This window comes from Thermobia domestica, chromosome 17, assembly GCF_964235325.1.
Source record: "Thermobia domestica chromosome 17, izTheDome1.hap1.1, whole genome shotgun sequence".
Taxonomy (NCBI): domain Eukaryota; kingdom Metazoa; phylum Arthropoda; class Insecta; order Zygentoma; family Lepismatidae; genus Thermobia; species Thermobia domestica.
This window is the reverse complement of record NC_137470.1, coordinates 163,982,997-164,000,584: the sequence shown is the minus strand read 5'-3', so window position 1 is coordinate 164,000,584 and position 17,588 is coordinate 163,982,997. Positions and strand designations below refer to the sequence as shown.

The 17,588-nt window shown below is 36.2% G+C and overlaps 1 protein-coding gene across 8 annotated transcripts in view; it reads left to right on the top strand.

Moving 5' to 3' along the window:
• LOC145674459 (uncharacterized) overlaps nt 1-17,588 on the top strand; it is a 334,728-nt gene that overhangs the window by 265,005 nt on the left and 52,135 nt on the right. For 6 of the 8 annotated variants that reach the window (XM_081744538.1, XM_081744537.1, XM_081744535.1 and 3 more), the window contains one exon: nt 2-270. The exons of 1 other annotated variant lie outside the window; for it this stretch is intronic. The gene's annotated coding sequence lies outside the window, so the exon portion shown is untranslated. Of the gene's footprint in view, nt 1; nt 271-5,498; nt 5,636-17,588 lie in introns of those variants that run through there. One more of the 8 variants, XM_081744541.1, reaches the window with a different exon arrangement.

The following is a 17,588-nucleotide window of genomic DNA, read 5'->3' as shown; positions in this document are numbered from 1 at the left end:
GAATAATGGAGCAATCCATTGTATCCAGTGGTGACGTCCGGTTGAAACAGCGGGCTGTCATTGAATTTCTGACTGCAGAATCTTGTGCGGCCAGGAATATTCATCGCCGGCGACGAGTCATGGATACACACTTACGACCCGGAAACGAAGCATCAATCGATGGAGTACCACCACCAGGGGCGGATAGGCATTATTAGGAGGACGCTTTTTCCCACAAGGGCCACTAGCACCTCAACGTCACAAATCAAGTTGCACAATTTTCTTTCTACAGTAAGTCAATGGTATTAACAATTAAAAATTAAAACCGTATATTATCAGCATATTATTCAGAATTGTTCAAAGTATTACATGAAATTCAAGGATTTCGTATACTATATTACAAAATTAGCAGGTGTTTTAGTACATTAGTTTTTGATCCTACTGTACCCCTCTTTTCATTCGAAACATTCCTTAACAAATCTTTTTCAGTATACATAAACATAAATGTTTCCAAATGTTCCTGAGACATCATGGTACCCCTTAACCTACTTTTAATGTATTTCAGTTAAAAAAAAAAAAAAAAAAAAAAAAAAAAACTTTGACATGTTACCTGTGTTACGAGCAAAGCCAATACAAATTTGTATGCTAGTATAAAACCTGGGTACTCATTACTGTACAAATTACAACTCTGCAAAATTAAAAAGGCACATTGGACAATTTTTGCAACACGTTTTGCACTCGCTTTCCTTGTGAAGAAATGTATTTCTTCTAATTCTGAATCAGTTGTGCCATCAGCACAATCAGTCGTTTCTTCTCGGTTGAACTTGTCATCAAGACAGACTTTCAAGAATTCCTATTTCCTTGAAAAGTCCAAGAGAATACTTTTATAGAATCCTTGGAGAGTTCTTTACTGATTTTTTTTTTTTTTTTTTCAGAAGGTAAGTTTATTGAAAGCCATGTCTGGAAGTTCTCTTACTTGGTTGAAGTTTCTAGGATCCAATTAATCCATAAAGTATCTCTCTTCTTGAATCTTAAAGAAATAGTCGAAATTAGCGTATCCAATATTGTGTTGAATGCATCCATGCAGTACCTGGTCATTGAATCAGGAACAGCTTCATCTTCACATTCATAGGGAAACATCCTTTTTCACCTCCAAAGGCAAGTTGTCGAGAGGTGAGTAGAACGAAGAAATCACATTCTAATTCTTCAAATTTGTTATTGATTCATTCCGCAAATCTTAACGCTGCATTCGTAACAGTTTTGAAATCAACTCTCTGCTGTTTCAGGTGGGACAAAGTAGCCTGCGCTCTTCAATACGACTACAACCCACCAGTCCCCTGTGTTTGGAGATAGTTTGACAGAGGGGTCATCACTTGAAATATTCTCAGGAACACTTGTGCTGTCAGAATTGTGTTTAACTTGAGAATATCTTTTATATATCCTTTCGCTGTACACCTAGTTTCTGGTTTGATATTTTTTGTAGAAGCAATTTTCTTGATTGTTATGGTAAACTCGGTGTACAAAGTACTTTCTGGGTTAGTATATGAGCGTAACACGACACGTGTAACAGATCATAGGTGTTTTTAAAAATCCGAATATTGTTCTTATGTGCTATTTGCGCCTTTGGTTGAATTTCCAATACACTTCTTAATATAAAGCAGAATTTCCAGCAGTAAACCGCAAAGACACTGGCCTTGGGGTAGATATGCAGTTTACAATGGGAACAATTCTTTCTTTAACAACAGTTTTAACAAAATACCGTAAAACAACAGAGCACTGGCCTGTTGAGTAATGTCTAATAGAAAAGAAAACATTCCAGCTTGAGCGACTTCTTTCGGAATATCTTCTCTGATAAGAGAGTTGATAGCATCCAAAAGATAATTCACTGTGTTTTTGAAAGTTAAGTGACCACCATCCTGCTTATTTCGTCATACATGACTCAGTTTACTCTTCTCAATTACTTTCTTTAAATTACTTCTAAGCGGAAGGTCAAATTTGCTTAACAAAAGTATAATATCCAAATAGTTTCCATGATCTGTAGCTGTCTTAGTCTATAGGCTGTTTCATTTCCTTTTCCTCTGTAAGTGAGCCCTCTTTTAGCAAAGAGTTTCAGCACTTCAACTACTCAATGCATTCATTTTTCTCAATCTGATACTACCGATGTTTTATCTGGCCATGAGGAAGTATTTTCTGAACTCGATGTTCTCTTTTGTTAGATACGTAAGCATCCACGGTGGTCTGATGTGTTTTGGAAGACTCGTGTTCTCTTACTCGCTGACAGGCGTGTTTAGTGGTACGTTCGTCACGTACAAAACCTTTAGGAAGCATTGTTTGTTCTGTCTGCAGAATAAGCTATGCGCACGCTGCAGAAAACTTATTTTGAGCAGGATAATATGACAGCCATGTCCAGCTGGTGACATCTGCTCGTTTATAAGCAAACTCAGGATTAAAGAGTATGCTTTATTGTGATTGATGGGTATGAAACCCAAAAGCTTGAGGATATCATCCTCTTCTGGATGTATGAAAGAGTTCGTTGCTCTGTTATTTGCTGAATCACACTTTTCAATGTTTTCACTGACTTCGGAATTGGCATCACTAAAACTGGAGATTTTCTGTTCATTTTCTTCTTTGATAGCAACAGTCGTAGTTGATATTGGAATTCGAGACTCATGAAAGTGGAACCACCACCTCCATTTTCCGCTCTGACAGTGACATTAGTAGCAGATGTGGTAGATGCACTAATTTCAGCATTCATGAAACTAAGGTTTTGCTGGTCGTTTTCCATTCTGACGTAGCATTCATAGAGCAGATGAGGTATAATCGCTAACTTCAATATTGTGTTCAGTCTGTTGGCAGTCAGTAGTTGATAGTTTTGCAGGTTTGGAGGCACTATATAGGTATTTGATCCTTTTGCAGGCATTAGCACCTACTTCTAATAGCTTTGCCTTCTTTCCAAGACGCCGTATCGATTTTCACAATTTAAAATCTGGTCCATTTAGTCCAAAAATTTCTTTTATATGTTGCATTTTGGGGCCCACCGAGCACCGCCCGGTAGCCCGGTGACCCTATCCTCCCCTGACCACCATACGTCCTCTCCTCCGCCAAAAAATTTCGAAGTTGTCCCATCTGCTGGCAAAGTGTTGTTGACTTTCTGCCTCAGCCTGCCTATAGTACGGATCTTGTTTTGTGTTCTAAGACTTTTGGCTCTTCCCTAAACTTAAGGATTATATTAAGGGCCAACGCTTGGTGGAAGCAACAGTTCGGAATGGTGTCGCTAGCAACCACCAGAATTCTTCGCCGATGGCATGAAAAACTTTGTTTCGCGTTGGCGCAAGTGTGTTGCCCGTAATGTGGACTATGTTGAAAAATGATGTCACCATTTGTAGCTGACATTGCAAGCTTTCCACTGATACCTGAATCGGTGCTATCTGTTAAACACAAAGGTATCACCTTAGAGGCATTACTTTCTGAATCACCCTCGTACATATATATATAATATCCCTTTCGGGTACCTGGGTTTTGGGGCTATTTTTTAGACTTTCAGTCAAGCAGCTACTGCATCGTCACTAGTTATGCTAGGATCGTGGTTCATACCTCATTCTCTTCAAAATGGAGCTGGCTTTCAAGTGGTACCACTTGCATGCCCATACCGTATACCAGGAGAGGGAAAAGTGATGTCAAAAGGAAAATTTCGGGGCGGAAACTTTTTTCACATTTTGGGCCCCTCTGGAACGGCCCTGTGTGAACGCAGAGATCTCAAAAAAATCTGATAAATAGTACTTGGTAGACTGAATGTGTGTGCCAAATTTCAAGTTCCTATCTTGAATACTAAGGGCGGTAGAAATTTTATCAAGAATCCCCACAATGCCCCAAATTACTGCAAAAGACCATGATCTCAGGTAAAAAATTACCTGAGACATCTCTATTTACCCTAGGACTATAATCCGCCAATCATTCTCCACAGAATAGAACTGCCTTTCAGGCGGTACCATTCACATGTCTCCATCATGTATCTAAGGCGGGAAAATCCCAAAAAAAGGGATTTTTTGGTCAAAATATCCTTTTTTTTTACTTTTTGCCCCTCTGACCCCCCCCCCTGTTTTAACGCAGAAATCTAAAAAAAAATCTTAAATACTACTCCGTGGACTGAATATTTGTGCACACTTTCAATCTTCTAGGTGCAAAAATAAGCCCGCAAAAAAAAAAAAAAAAAAAAGAAAGAAAGAAAATGTCCAATATTCCCCTATACAGAAGTATATTTTGATAAAAATTCCCTGAGACATCCCTAATTACCCTAGGATCATGGTTTGCACATCTTTCTCTTCAGAATAGGACTGCATTTCAGGCGGTACCATTCACATGTCTCCATCATGTATCTAAGGCGGGAAAATCGTGAAGAAAGGGATTTTTTTTAAAAAAATATCCCTTTTTTCAACTTTTTGCTCCTCTGGATCTCCCCTTCTGTTTTAACGCAGAAATCTGAAAAAAATCTGGTAAATACTACTCTCTGAACTGAATGTTTGTGCAAAATTTCAATCTTCTACGTGCAAAAATAAGCCCGCCAAAAAATAATGAACATAGGCTTAATAAAAGAAAATATATATATATTTTAAAATTATGACGTCATCACCTCCTATGTCTTGACGCAGGAAGGTGTGAAACCATACGTAAGGTCTTCTACAATGCCTTTGGACTTCAAAAACAAACAAACAAAAACAAAAACCACACGAAAAACTCAAATAGGAGAGTTATAACGCATGTACCATGAAACACCCGTATGGTACAAATTGTACCATAGGATCCCCAAAGGGATGGATATATATATATATATATATATATATATATATATATATATATATATATATGAGAGAGAGAGAGTAAATCATCCACTGATTCATTCATCAACAATCACCGAGCTTATAAGAAATTTTATATAAATATTCTTCTTGCGTCCTAGGCTGTAGAAAAAGCGGGATTTTTCGAAGTGCAACCTCTAACGGGGAAAGTATGAATATAGACTCTTAGGTACTTCACTTGGAGCCGCCATCAAAGTATATGTTTCTTTTCAAGTCATAGGGCAAACAAGAAGCAAGAGAACGTTCGTTCTGTCTCTCTCTCCGCTCCCCCTCACTCTCTCTCTCTCTCTCTCCACTTAACATCCAGACTGGATTTCCTTGTAAGGAAATCTTCTGCGTTTGTGCAGTGGTGTGTCTAAAAATAACGCTTACGTCATGTGGGTGGTAGCTTTCCTCCAAGTGGAAAACTTTCTTAACTGAAGGGAGAAAAATAATGAGAAAATAGTTCTTTGTGAAAGTCATGGTTATTTCAGCTCTAATGAAAGTTGAAAAACATTCATCGTGTCATGTAACAAATGATCATTATTTAATAATCTTGAAAAGAAGAAACAACAATTTTATCTTCTCATACCCGCCCTCCCACTTATGACGTCAGGATTTTATGAGAAGAGTATTCTGCCGCTTCCTTTTTGAGGACAAGATGGCAGCAAGTTATAAAGATGGAAGCGCTTGTACAAAAGTCTACACATATAATTGGTTAACTCTGCATCCACGACGTGAAGCAAAATGCTACAACTCTGGAAACTATTCCTTCTAATGATGCAAATGTAAAATTGCTAAAATTCGTCAGTTAGTTCGAGGTAAAGGTAGTCGCTTTCGCGTCGATCTCTTCGCGCCCGTAGTATATATCGCGAGGCACAAAAGGCTATATAGTTTTTCTCTATTTTTGTGAATGTTGCTAAGATAAATGAAGTTCTGTGAAATTATTTTGGTGCTATTCTTTGTGTGAGAATGTGCGTGTAATATTGCTGAAATTATGCAGTAGAAAATGTTTGGTGTTGAAAATACATTTTTTATATTCAGTAGCAAATGCTACATCACGGTGCGATTTAGTTTCAGTTATGTTGAGTTGCTGTCATTAATCTTTTTTTTTTTTTTTTTTCTAAGTGATATTTTCGTAAGTGTTTACAGGTAAAATTTACTAAAATGACACATGGTGATGCAATCTTGGTGACAACGCTTTGGATTCTGTCCATTGTTTCTAGACGGGCTCTGGAGGTAGTTGGTTCGATTCTGGTAAAATATAGTAGCCTCGTCTACTTTTGATGCTTGAATTGTTCAAATACTATGAAAACCTTTCAAGGAGTCGAACTAGCTCTGAACGTAACGATTCAGCAGAGGAATCGAAACCTGTACATTTTCACTGAACTCAAAGAAAAACGGTAACATAACAGGATCAAACCCAATAACATTATAAATTAGCTTCCCAATGAGTCACGTTGAGATTTGAAACCACCATTACCGTTATAAATTGACGCCATACCGAGGAGGGATATATGGTATCGAACACACTGCTATTATAAATAGGGACGGTCGGAACCGGTTCCTAAGATCTGGTTTCGGAACCGGGTTTTACGAATCCAGGTCTGGAGGCGGTTCTGAAAAACGGATCTCTAAGAACCGGTTTCTCGAGGAACCTGTTCCATCGGAACATTTTGGTTATCCCTACGCTAAACCCGAGCTGCTGGCATGGTGGAAGAAACAGGCAAGGCGTTCACTTGTCTCATTTGGCTAAGCACCCACTGGTGGACCACATTTTTTTTTTTTCTGGGTGCACAAGCGGGTCTGGGCGGAGACGGCACACGCATGGTCCTCTGCAGTGTTTTGAAGGTGAACTTTGTGCTTCCTTTATGGGTCTTTGGGTGTTGTGAATCCAGGTCTGAAACCGGTTCCGACACCGCGTTTTCGGATTCAAGTCTGGAACCGGTTCCTAAGATCCATCCCTAGTTATAAATTGTCCTACCTAACTAGAAATTACAGGATTGAACCTTATGACCGGCCAGGTTCGATCCCCCATGTTCGGGCTGTTAATTTTATATTTAGAACGGGTCTTAATGGTTAGAAGGAACAGGTACTTCACTCTGCAGGTGGTAGTGGTTAGAGTAAAAATCATGCGGAGATTGCACTCGCGCCTACCCACCATCTTCGACGCGTCAATCGTTGATGCTTGCTGAGTGTACGTAAGTACCTATACTTAATACTAAGAATTCCAGTAGTAATTCATGTAGGAAACGTGGAAAAGATAACTGAAAACAAATACATAGGATAAATTTTACTTGATCAAAAAGTAATATACGTTTTACATTTACTTACGGGCTCCTTTTATCAATATAATTCTATTGAAACATCTATTTCGATATATTTTCAGAACCTTCTAGCCCATTTTAGTATATAATAAAAAAAATAAAAGAAGATGAAAAATTGATTTGTAATGGTGTTATATTTTATTGCCGGCTTATTTTAAGTTTGGTGATGCACGACCACTTAGCACACGTTGGTTCACTGATCACTTCGCTACTTTTTTAAAAAGTATGGGAGATTTTGGGAGGAATATGTGTAATTCCGTAGAAGAAAAATTCCTTTTTGTTTTGTCTTCCTATTTCAATGATGAATTTAAGGCTCAGTTCAACATACATCTCCTCATTGTAGAATTTACGGTGTAGCTTCTTGATACACGGTAAATTAATAGTACGATGAATAAATTTGTCTTTTTACATATTTTTATTGTATTACCATTATTGTTGATCAGGGTTTGCCCAAGTGGGCCCAGCCCGAAAAAACCCACCGGGTTTTTTCGGGTTGGACCCACCTGAAAAAACCCATCTTAAGACCCACCTAGGTTTTTGACTTTTTTTGTTAGTATATTATTGGTACAACTAAGGTGATCGCATTGAAAGTTATTTTTATCAGATTTTAAACTTTCTTTGGGCGAATTATATGCTTTCATGTTAAGATTAACAATATTAAACATAAGACCTTTATAAAGCTCTAAATGCACTGAATGAATGAATAAATAAATAAATAAAACCCTCACCTTAGCTTGAGATAATTGTAGAACAAATTAATGTGTGGATTATAGCCTATTTGAAGTAAAGTAAGTGATTTGTATATTTTAGAAAATACTTTCCGTGAATAGTGTGTTTCCTGACTCGGCACCGCCGAGGGACGTTATCCCTCATACGTTGACGGGTTTAAGGTCATAGGTGCCGGTACCAACAGTAAATATGTAAATACATTAGTAAAACTATTAGTATTGTTTCTTACCTTTGATGGTAACAAAAGTATTCAGTAAAATTTGGTTTTCCAACAACAACAGTTAAGTTCAGTCATTTCTTGCTAGCCTTCAAATAAGCATTCTGTAGAATCAACACTAGCAATAACGTAAATATTCTTGTCAAAATTAAGAAGCTTAATGCTCGGAGCTCCGAAGACTACGTAACGCTTACTATTTCAAGTGCTGCTGTCAAACTTCAGTATTAATGGAAGTTTCGATGTACAGTAAAGCAAGCTGCATTTTGAGGGAAAACCCGTCGTGAAAAAAGTGTTCGCGAAATTCCCGCAATTGAAACCACAAAGCATCGAAAGTGAATACTTCAACAATAAAACTATTTATTTTACGCTGGAGGATATTTCATTTCATTTTAGACATTTTGAAACATTTACTTTATAAAATATGAATTATAGGCCTATCTTTGTTAATTGTTTTAAATTAATTTTCGGAAAAGAACGGTCTTGCAACAAGTGCTCGGGTAATTCCCGTAATTGAATGCACAACGCATCGAAAGCGAACTTCAACAATAAGACCATTTATTTTACGTTGAAAAATATTTAAGGCTTTTTGATGAATTATGTCTTTGTTTTAAATTAGTATAGCTATTTGGTATTCATATTTGGCGAACGTCACTGAGGCTCCTAGGATGACTCGATCTACATTTGTTCGTTTGTCTGCCTTTACCACACAGTGTTCAACTTTCGGTCTTTTACATTTTCAGGATACAAACCAGAGACACTCTAAATTTTCTGTTTAGATTTTGGCAGCATACCAACGTAAAGTTACAAAATGGCGCGCTTTTTTAAAAAAAGAAATAGCTGATATCCACTGGCGAAAATCCCGGGAGGATGATGGGGACATATCTCTTACAATCTTGGAACTGTCCCCCTCAATAATCCGATTGGAAATGTGTCTTTTAGGAAGAAATGTGATGATTTGTGTCCAACTGTCACGAAGGAAAGTGAGATGAAATTAATACTTCCCAGAATCAGTCTCAAATCTGACCGTCTCCCAATGTTGAAGACAACTCTGCTCCCCTACCCATGTTGTCCCTGGGTCCCACACAGGGGACATAAAATATGACGATATTATTATTACTTTACAACTTTAAAATCAGACTGGCAACATTGAAAACTGTTTACAGGGAATGATCATATTTGGATCATCCCTTGTAAACAGTTTTCAATGTTGCCAGTGGGATTTTAAAGTTATAAAGCAATAATAATGTCATATTTTATGTCCCCTGTGGAGGACGCCGGGACCGACATGGGTAATCCTCCCCAGCATTGTTTTTCTCCTTCATAAATATTTTGTATATATATATATATATATATATATATATATATATATATATATATATATATATATATATATATATATATACCGTCTTACCCGTCCCCCCAATGTTGAAGACAAATTTGCGCCGCTGCTGATATCCACGCTACAAAGCGCAATTTTAAGTCTTTCAAGTTGAAATTTTCAAAGTAGAAGCACGAGAGACTAAATTAGCTGTATATATTTTGGCGGCGTAAAATTTCAAAATGGCGGCCATTTTTCAAAATAGCGGGTATCCATGCTACAAGGTGCAATTTTCGGACTTTTTAAGTTGATATTTTGAGGGTAGAAGCACAAGGCCTTCTAAAGTTGCTGTATAGATTTTTTTGGTGATCCAATATAAAATTTCAAAATGGCGGCAATTTTTTCAAAACAGCAGTGAATAGAAAGTTGTTGCAAGTTGTAACAATGACACTCATAAAATGTAAATCTTATTTTAACATTTTTACCCCAAAGCGATTGAAATATTTCGAAAAAACCCAATTAAACCCGAAAAAACCCAATAAAACCCGAAAATACCCGAAAAAACCCACATGGGCCCAGGTGGGTTGGGTTTTTTCAAAAATACCCGGCTTTTTTCAAACCCTGTTGTTGATGTAATTAAATACGAAGACTCATTTTGTTTATTCACCAGACGTATACACAATAGCTTTTCACAACGTGCGTTCACTCGATTTTGCTATCTTGTCTCATTTTTAAGTATATTCACTAATTTTTCACAATAATGTTTACGTTGTGAAAGTGCCTTAACTGCAAAAGATATTTACATCATTAGTATTTCAAAACCGTAGAGGATTGCTTAATTTATCACTGATTATTGTTACACTCGATTCACTTATTTCATCTTCATATTTGTGAGGGCGTCGGAATGCCAAACTTTCGCGCCTTCGACACCAAGTGTTCGTCTTCCTACGCCTACTAATTGTAGTGCGTAATATTACAATATTATTAGAAAACGTTCACTTGTAAATAATATATGCACTGTTAAGTTTTATACCTATTTACCATTTAATTAAAATAATCCAAATACCAAAAACAATAGAAATAAACATCTATGGCAACAAGTATAAAGAATCATAGCCACTTCACATCTCTTTGTTTCTTGAGCACGTAAGGCAGCACGGCAAAGCGTTGCCAACACGTTTAAAAAAGACAGCACCATTATATAAGGTTTGCGTCAACGTATAGTGTATAGAGCCTTATTCCACTTCAGATGGGGTTGACTGGGGAATTTAAAATGGAATGTGAGTGAGGGAGGACACACGCTCACAACCTACTTAATTGAAACAAGATTAAAGCTAGAGACTTAACAAAAGCAAGAGATTTGAATCCTGTTCGTGAACCATAGAGTTTAATTTAGACATTTACTAGACATTACAACTTGTGATTAAAACTTGTAATTGAGAGTCAACTGTAACTTTTAATGGTTGTCACCGTAATCATATTGACCATGAATGTGCTTGATATTGAATTGCAGTTAAACCAAGATTAATTTAACCTGTTGATAGTTACATACACATGTAGAGACATCAATTACCTTTAGTATTCATACCAATTGTCACACTTGTTAGGAAAACGGCGTAGAAGTTAATGCTATCATCTGAGTTCAGTAACTACGCAACAATTAGCCTAGTCTATCTTTTATTTCGAATTAAGCAGAATTGCAAGCTAGTGGATGGCCCTTACAAACATTATATATAATTAAAGTAGCTGGCATGATTATTTGGAAAAATTACTGGACCATTCAGCATTAGACAACAAATAATATTGAACATAACATTAGTATGAAATATTAATAACAACGTTTGGGCATAAAAGCCTACCGTTCTGAGGAATTTTGCATTGACTAGTACTGCTGGCTGTAACTAAGTATAATAAATAGAAATCATGAACAATATCTAACTACGCTATTCATTCTATTTCTGATACACCAAAATACAGAGAATGTTGGTCTGTCGAACGTTATTGCGACAAAGAACATACGCAATGAAAGAGTGAGTAGATCGAACTGGACTGAACTGAACACCCTGGTCTAAGTACCAGTGATTTTTATATATCTCATTGTTATCTTCGTTCTCTTGTCCTTTACAACCAGGACTTTCCTAGGTAGAAGAAAGTTGTAGGTCTATGACATATACCAGGAAGTCCACTTTTCACTTTCGGAGAAAATATATTTGGTATCTAAATTGTTTTTCATATCCAAATGTTTGGTTGTTTTTAGTTTGCAATTGCCGTTCACCAATTGTATGGGAACACTTCTAACAATAGTTTGCCTCTTCTAGAGTTGTTTCCGTATTGGATACAGTATTGATGAATTATTATTATTTTGTGAATGAATTTATAATATTGATTTCTTAAAAATTTCAATCAAGTCTCTGGATTCATGTAATACAGTACCGTAAAGGGAGATTGATATCTTCATTCACCAGATCTCCGAAACTATTGGCCGTATGATTTTTTTTTTTTTTTTTTCGTTCACCAAATTTCCGTAACTATTAGCCGTAGTACCTAGAAATTTTGTAAAAGTTTTCCTTGAGCCATAAGCTGACGATCAGATGGAAGGTTACGAATAGCAACACCTGCCAGATTGGAGGAGAGGGGAGAGTCTTGACGTTCACGAGGTCTCCGAAGCTGTTAGGTGTAGGAACCTAAATCTTTTTAAGGTTGGTTTAAAGGCACAAGTTTTGCCGATAGATGGCACTACAGTCTTCGTATCTCTGCCATGTGTTTTTTACCTTTCACGAACATTTACAATTTCTCTTACAAATTTCAACCTAGGGACTTCAAATTTTTAGAAAAGGAACTTCATAACCTGTTAAAGAGAACAATCCGTGCCGATTTCTATTTAGAATTTTCTTCATTGTTGAAATGGATACCCAAACCTTTAGCAATGGAACTGTTTCAACAGTGAAGAAAATTCTAAATAAAAAATCGGCACAGATTGTTCCCTTTAGTAGGTTATGAAGTTCCTTCTCTAAAAATTTGAAGTCTCTAGGTTGAAATTTATAAGAGAAATTGTAAATTTTCGTGAAAGGTAAAAAATACATGGGAGAGATACGAAGACTGTAGCGACATCTATCGGCAAAACTTGTCCCTTTACACTAACCTTAATAATGTTATCTTTGAATCCTTAGTTCGAAATAAGATGGAGTTTTGAGAAATACTACCCTTCCATTGGTAGTGGGGAAAGGGGCCTCAAATTAATTTCGCTGTTCACCAAATCTCGAAAACTACTACTCGTAGAAACTTGAAAGGACCAGTCGGGTTTGCGATAAGGCCCAGACTGTGGCACATGATCAGTCAAAAGTCACGTTGAGTGCTAAGTTGAGTCTGAAGATTTCAAATCCAGATGTGAGATATTTCAAGCACATAACCTCCGCGTTGAACGCCCTGGGTAATTCGCAGAAGATGCATATACTTTATCATTATTATTGATTTTATCATACGTGCTATAAATCATTTTTAAGCTCTTCATTATATCTTTTGCAATAAGCTTTCAATTAGCCATCTTCTTATTGTAGTTTTTGAGATATGTGAATTAGTTCTTTTTTTTTTTTTTTCTTCATTGTTTTTCCATTGACCTTAATGTCCATATTTCGTTTTCTTTACTATGTTCCATCCATTTTACAGCAGTTTCTTTTTTGAATGTAGAATCTACACAGTCTGTTCTATATTTAAGCGGAACTTCAGCCATCTCCAGGGTTTGAAAAAACCCGGGTATTTTTGAAAAAGCCCAACCCACCTGGGCCCATGTGGGTTTTTTCGGGTATTTTCGGGTTTAATTGGGTTTTATCGGGTTTAATTGGGTTTTTTCGAAATATTTCAATGTCTTTGGGGTAAAAATGTTAAAATATGATTTACATTTCAAGATTGTCATTGTCACAACTTGCAACATTTTTCTATTCTCTGCTGTTTTGAAAAAATGGCCGCCATTTTGAAATTTTTTATTGGATAGCCGAAAAAATCTATACAGCAAATTTAGAATGTCTCGTGCTTCTACCCTCAAAATATCAACTTAAAAAGTCCGAAAATTGTACCCTGTAGCATGGATACACGCTATTTTGAATAATGGCCGCCATTTTGAAATTTTATGCCGCCAAAATATATACAGCTAATTTAGTCTCTCGTTCTTTTACTCTGAAAATTTCAACTTGAAAGACCGAAAACTGCCCTTTGTAGCGTGGATATCCGCTATATTTTTTTAAAGAGCCATTTTGTAATTTTACGTTCGTATGCCGCCAAAATCTATGCAGAAAATTTAGAGTGTCTCCAGTTTGTATTCTGAAAATTTAAAAGACAGAAAGTTGAACACTGTGTAGTACAGGCAGACAAATCAACAAATGTAGATCATCCCAGGAGCCTGAGTGACGTTCGGCAAATACGAATACCAAATAGCTATATTATTTTGAAACAAAGACATAATTCATCAAAATGTCTTATATGAAATAAATATTTTTCAACGTAAAATAAATGGTTTTATTGTTGAAGTTCACTTTCGATGCTTTTGCATTCAATTACGGGAATTTCCCGAGCACTTGTTGTAAGACAGTTCTTTTCTAGTGTTTGCTAACTATGGAAAGTAGAAAAACCGCACCCCCGCAAAATTCCCTATGATATAGGTCTAAGTGTGACGTATCTCTGTTCGGACCCCCTCCCCCATGGGAAGGAAAATACTATCGTGAACAAAAGTGCATTAGCACCTGTATTCTGCATATCCTTAGTACATTCAATAATAAGCTTAATGCTATAAATTAGGAATGGCCAAAATTTTCCGGATTCCGGAAATTTCACTTTCCGGATTTCGGAAAATTCCAGAATTCAGAAATTTTTCCGAATTCCAGAATTGGCCATCCTTACTATAAATGAGAAACTGAAATCGACATTGATATATATATATATATATATATATATATATATTTTGGTATTTATCACCACTTCTTTAAAATTATCGAAACAAATGAATAAATTAATCCTTACGTGACAATTTTGTATTTGGAAAATGAAATTTATTCTTTCAACTTACACATCAACTACAGGAATTTCTTTAAGAAGTCCTTTTTTTTTTTTTTTTTTTTTTTTTTTTTTACCCTCAATAAATGCATAAAGTTCCTTACAAATAAATTTCAAATTTTCCGTGATACAGTCCCTGTCAACTATTCAAAATTATGTAAGCAGATGAACAAAATATATTAATCGTTGATAGATGGTGAAAGGTGAGTTTTGGATTTGCAGAATGAAAGTTACGTTTTAAATCTATACTTTGAACTAGATACACGTTTGAAAAAACCGGTCATAAATGGGCTGGTACGAAGTTTGCACCGGTCACCGGCTTTAATCAAAATAACAGCAATATTTCCGGCCAGGTCGGTGAAAAACCAAGGTGTTGATTCTACAGAATGCTTATTTGAAGGGTAGCAACAAATGACTGTTGTTGGAAAACCAAATTGTTGTTGTTGGAAAACCAAATTTTACTGAATACTTTTGTTACCACCAAAGGTAAGGAATAATACTAATAGTTTTACTAATGTATTTACATTTTTACTGTTCGTACCGGCACCTATGACCTTAAACCCGTCAACGTATGAGGGATAACGTCTCTCGGCGGCGCCGAGTCAGCAAGCACACTATTCACGGAAAGTATTTTTCTAAAATATAGGATTGCTTATTTTACTTCAAATAGGCTATAAGCATAATCCACACATTAATTTGTTCTATAATTATCTCAAGCTAAGGGGAGTTTTTTTTTTTTTTATTATTATTCATTCATTCAGTTTATTCAGAACTTTATTAAGGTCTTATGTTGAATGTTGTTGTCTACCTTAAAATGAGAGCATCTAATTCGCCCAAAGAAAGTTCAAAATCTGATAAAAATAACTTTCAATGTGATCACCTTAGTTGTACCAATAATAAGCTAACAAAAAGCTCAAAAACGCAGGTGGGTTTTAAGGCGGGTTTTTTCAGGTGGGTCCAACCCGAAAAAACCCATTGGGTTTTTTCGGGCTGGGCCCACTTGGGCAAACCCTGGCCATCTCCCTCTTTTGGTTTTTGAGATAAGTGGAGGACTTATTTGTCTTTCATTGATTTTGCATTTACATTAACGTTAATGTTTCGTGCTTTTTGACTATGTTCCATCCATTTTAGAACAATTTGCTTTTGGAGTATAGAAGCTACATATCTCTTCTATATTTGAACTGAATTTCAGCTATCTTCTCCCAAGTCTGTTCACATCATTGCAACCGGATATGCCCTTTCGTACGAACGTTGCATATGAACCCTAGGCTGATGGTAAGGCGAAGCTTTACGAAATGCTTCTTCTACTGCGGAAAAGGAGCCGTTGAACCTTTTCTTCGACCTTCACCAGAACTAATGAACTTTTAGATGTAAGAACTTGAAATGTTATCCTTGAGATCTAGGATTAACATAACACAGTCTTAGGAAAAGCTGCATCTAAGAGAGAAAGAGAGGGGGGCTTCAAGGATTTGTTATCATTCAACAGATCTCCGAAACAGTTGGTCGCAGTCCTGATGGGAAGATTTCCACTGTGGGAGTACACTAACTAACACTGTGCCCTATGAAACCCGGAGGTTAAATGCCACGTTCAGTAAAGCTCTCTATTGACTTCTGTCCTTAGCCAATTGGATCCAGTTTATACTTTGTATTCCTATTTCTGCGAGATCGATCTTAATATTATCCTCCCACCTGCGCGTAGTCTTCCTAATGGGCGTTTTCCGATTGGATTTCCAGTCAAGACTTTGAAAGCGTTCCTACTTTCTTCCATTCTGGCTACATGACCTGCCCACACCTCAAGCTCCTGGATTTGACAACCCTGAGAATGTTTGGTAAACAGTATAAATTATGTAGTTCTTCGTTATGAAGTTTCTGCCATTCCCCATTCCTGTTCCTCTTGGATCCGAATACACAGTGTACTACTAATACACGGGAGATAAAAAGCAGTATCGCTTAAATAATTTTACTGGTAAATCATATTAGTATAAATGGAAATATGGCTTCACGAAGGATCTCCCTCTCACTGGAGCATTCCTGAAATCATCAGTAGTTGGGAATAGGAACTTGAAATTTTGTATAAGTTTTCTCATTAAACCCTGGGCCAAATATAAGACAAGAGTTTTAGGAAATACGACCCGTAAAGGAGGGGACTTTGAACCTTTTCGTTGATTACAATATCTTGCAAACAGTTGAGCGTAGATAATTGAAAATTTTTACTAATGTTCTCCTCAGACTCTTGAGTATGGAATTCAACATTTAAGACCATGTAAAGAGAGCTTAAACGTTTTGTTGCTCTAGAATGTTTAAATTTTGTACGAATATTCTCTCTATATATTCAGAACTGTCTGTAAGACGGAGTTCAATTAATTCCACTATCAGGAATACGTAGGTTTATTCAAAGTCATTAGTATTGCTTATTTCTTTTCGAATGCTAAGCAATTTCTATACTATATATTTGGTAAACAGAATGTGAATATATCATGCAATAAGTTGATTTTTCTAACATTCGAACTTGGGAAAGGACATCAAACAAAATTTATTTGAAAACTATTGCATGAGAGTTTACCTAACTCCAGTAAAATCAAACTTGAATCAACAAATACTTTGAAACTGCAAAAAACATTGTATCTTTCAACTATTTTCCTTAAATCTTATTCTCCCCGTGCGAAGAATGGGCCTTTTTTGTAGTAAACACAGAAAACCAAATTAATTCTATTTCTTTTCTATTATGCAGCAATAAATAAATAATTAATGTACTTATCTATTAAAAAAGAAGAAAAATGAAATAGGACATTTCGTTACCATTTGAATATTATTTTCTAAACGTAATTAGTCATTTGTCATTGAAATTGAGATAAATTGCAATAGATGAGATGACAGTGACACGGTCTACGGAATTGAACTTAAAAATATTTCTTAACAATTCTGGGAACGTGCTAATATTGCTCTTTTCAAAATATTGACTTGTATCCGTAAGAACAAAAACCTCAAAGGATTAAAAACAGTGTAAAATTCTGCTTGCGCATGGACTAGGTGGAGTAAATTAGTCTGGAATAGACCCCACTACCGGTTCTTATTATAAAATATTCTAATAATATAACAGTAAGTACAGAAGTACTTAAATATAACTTTCTCTAATG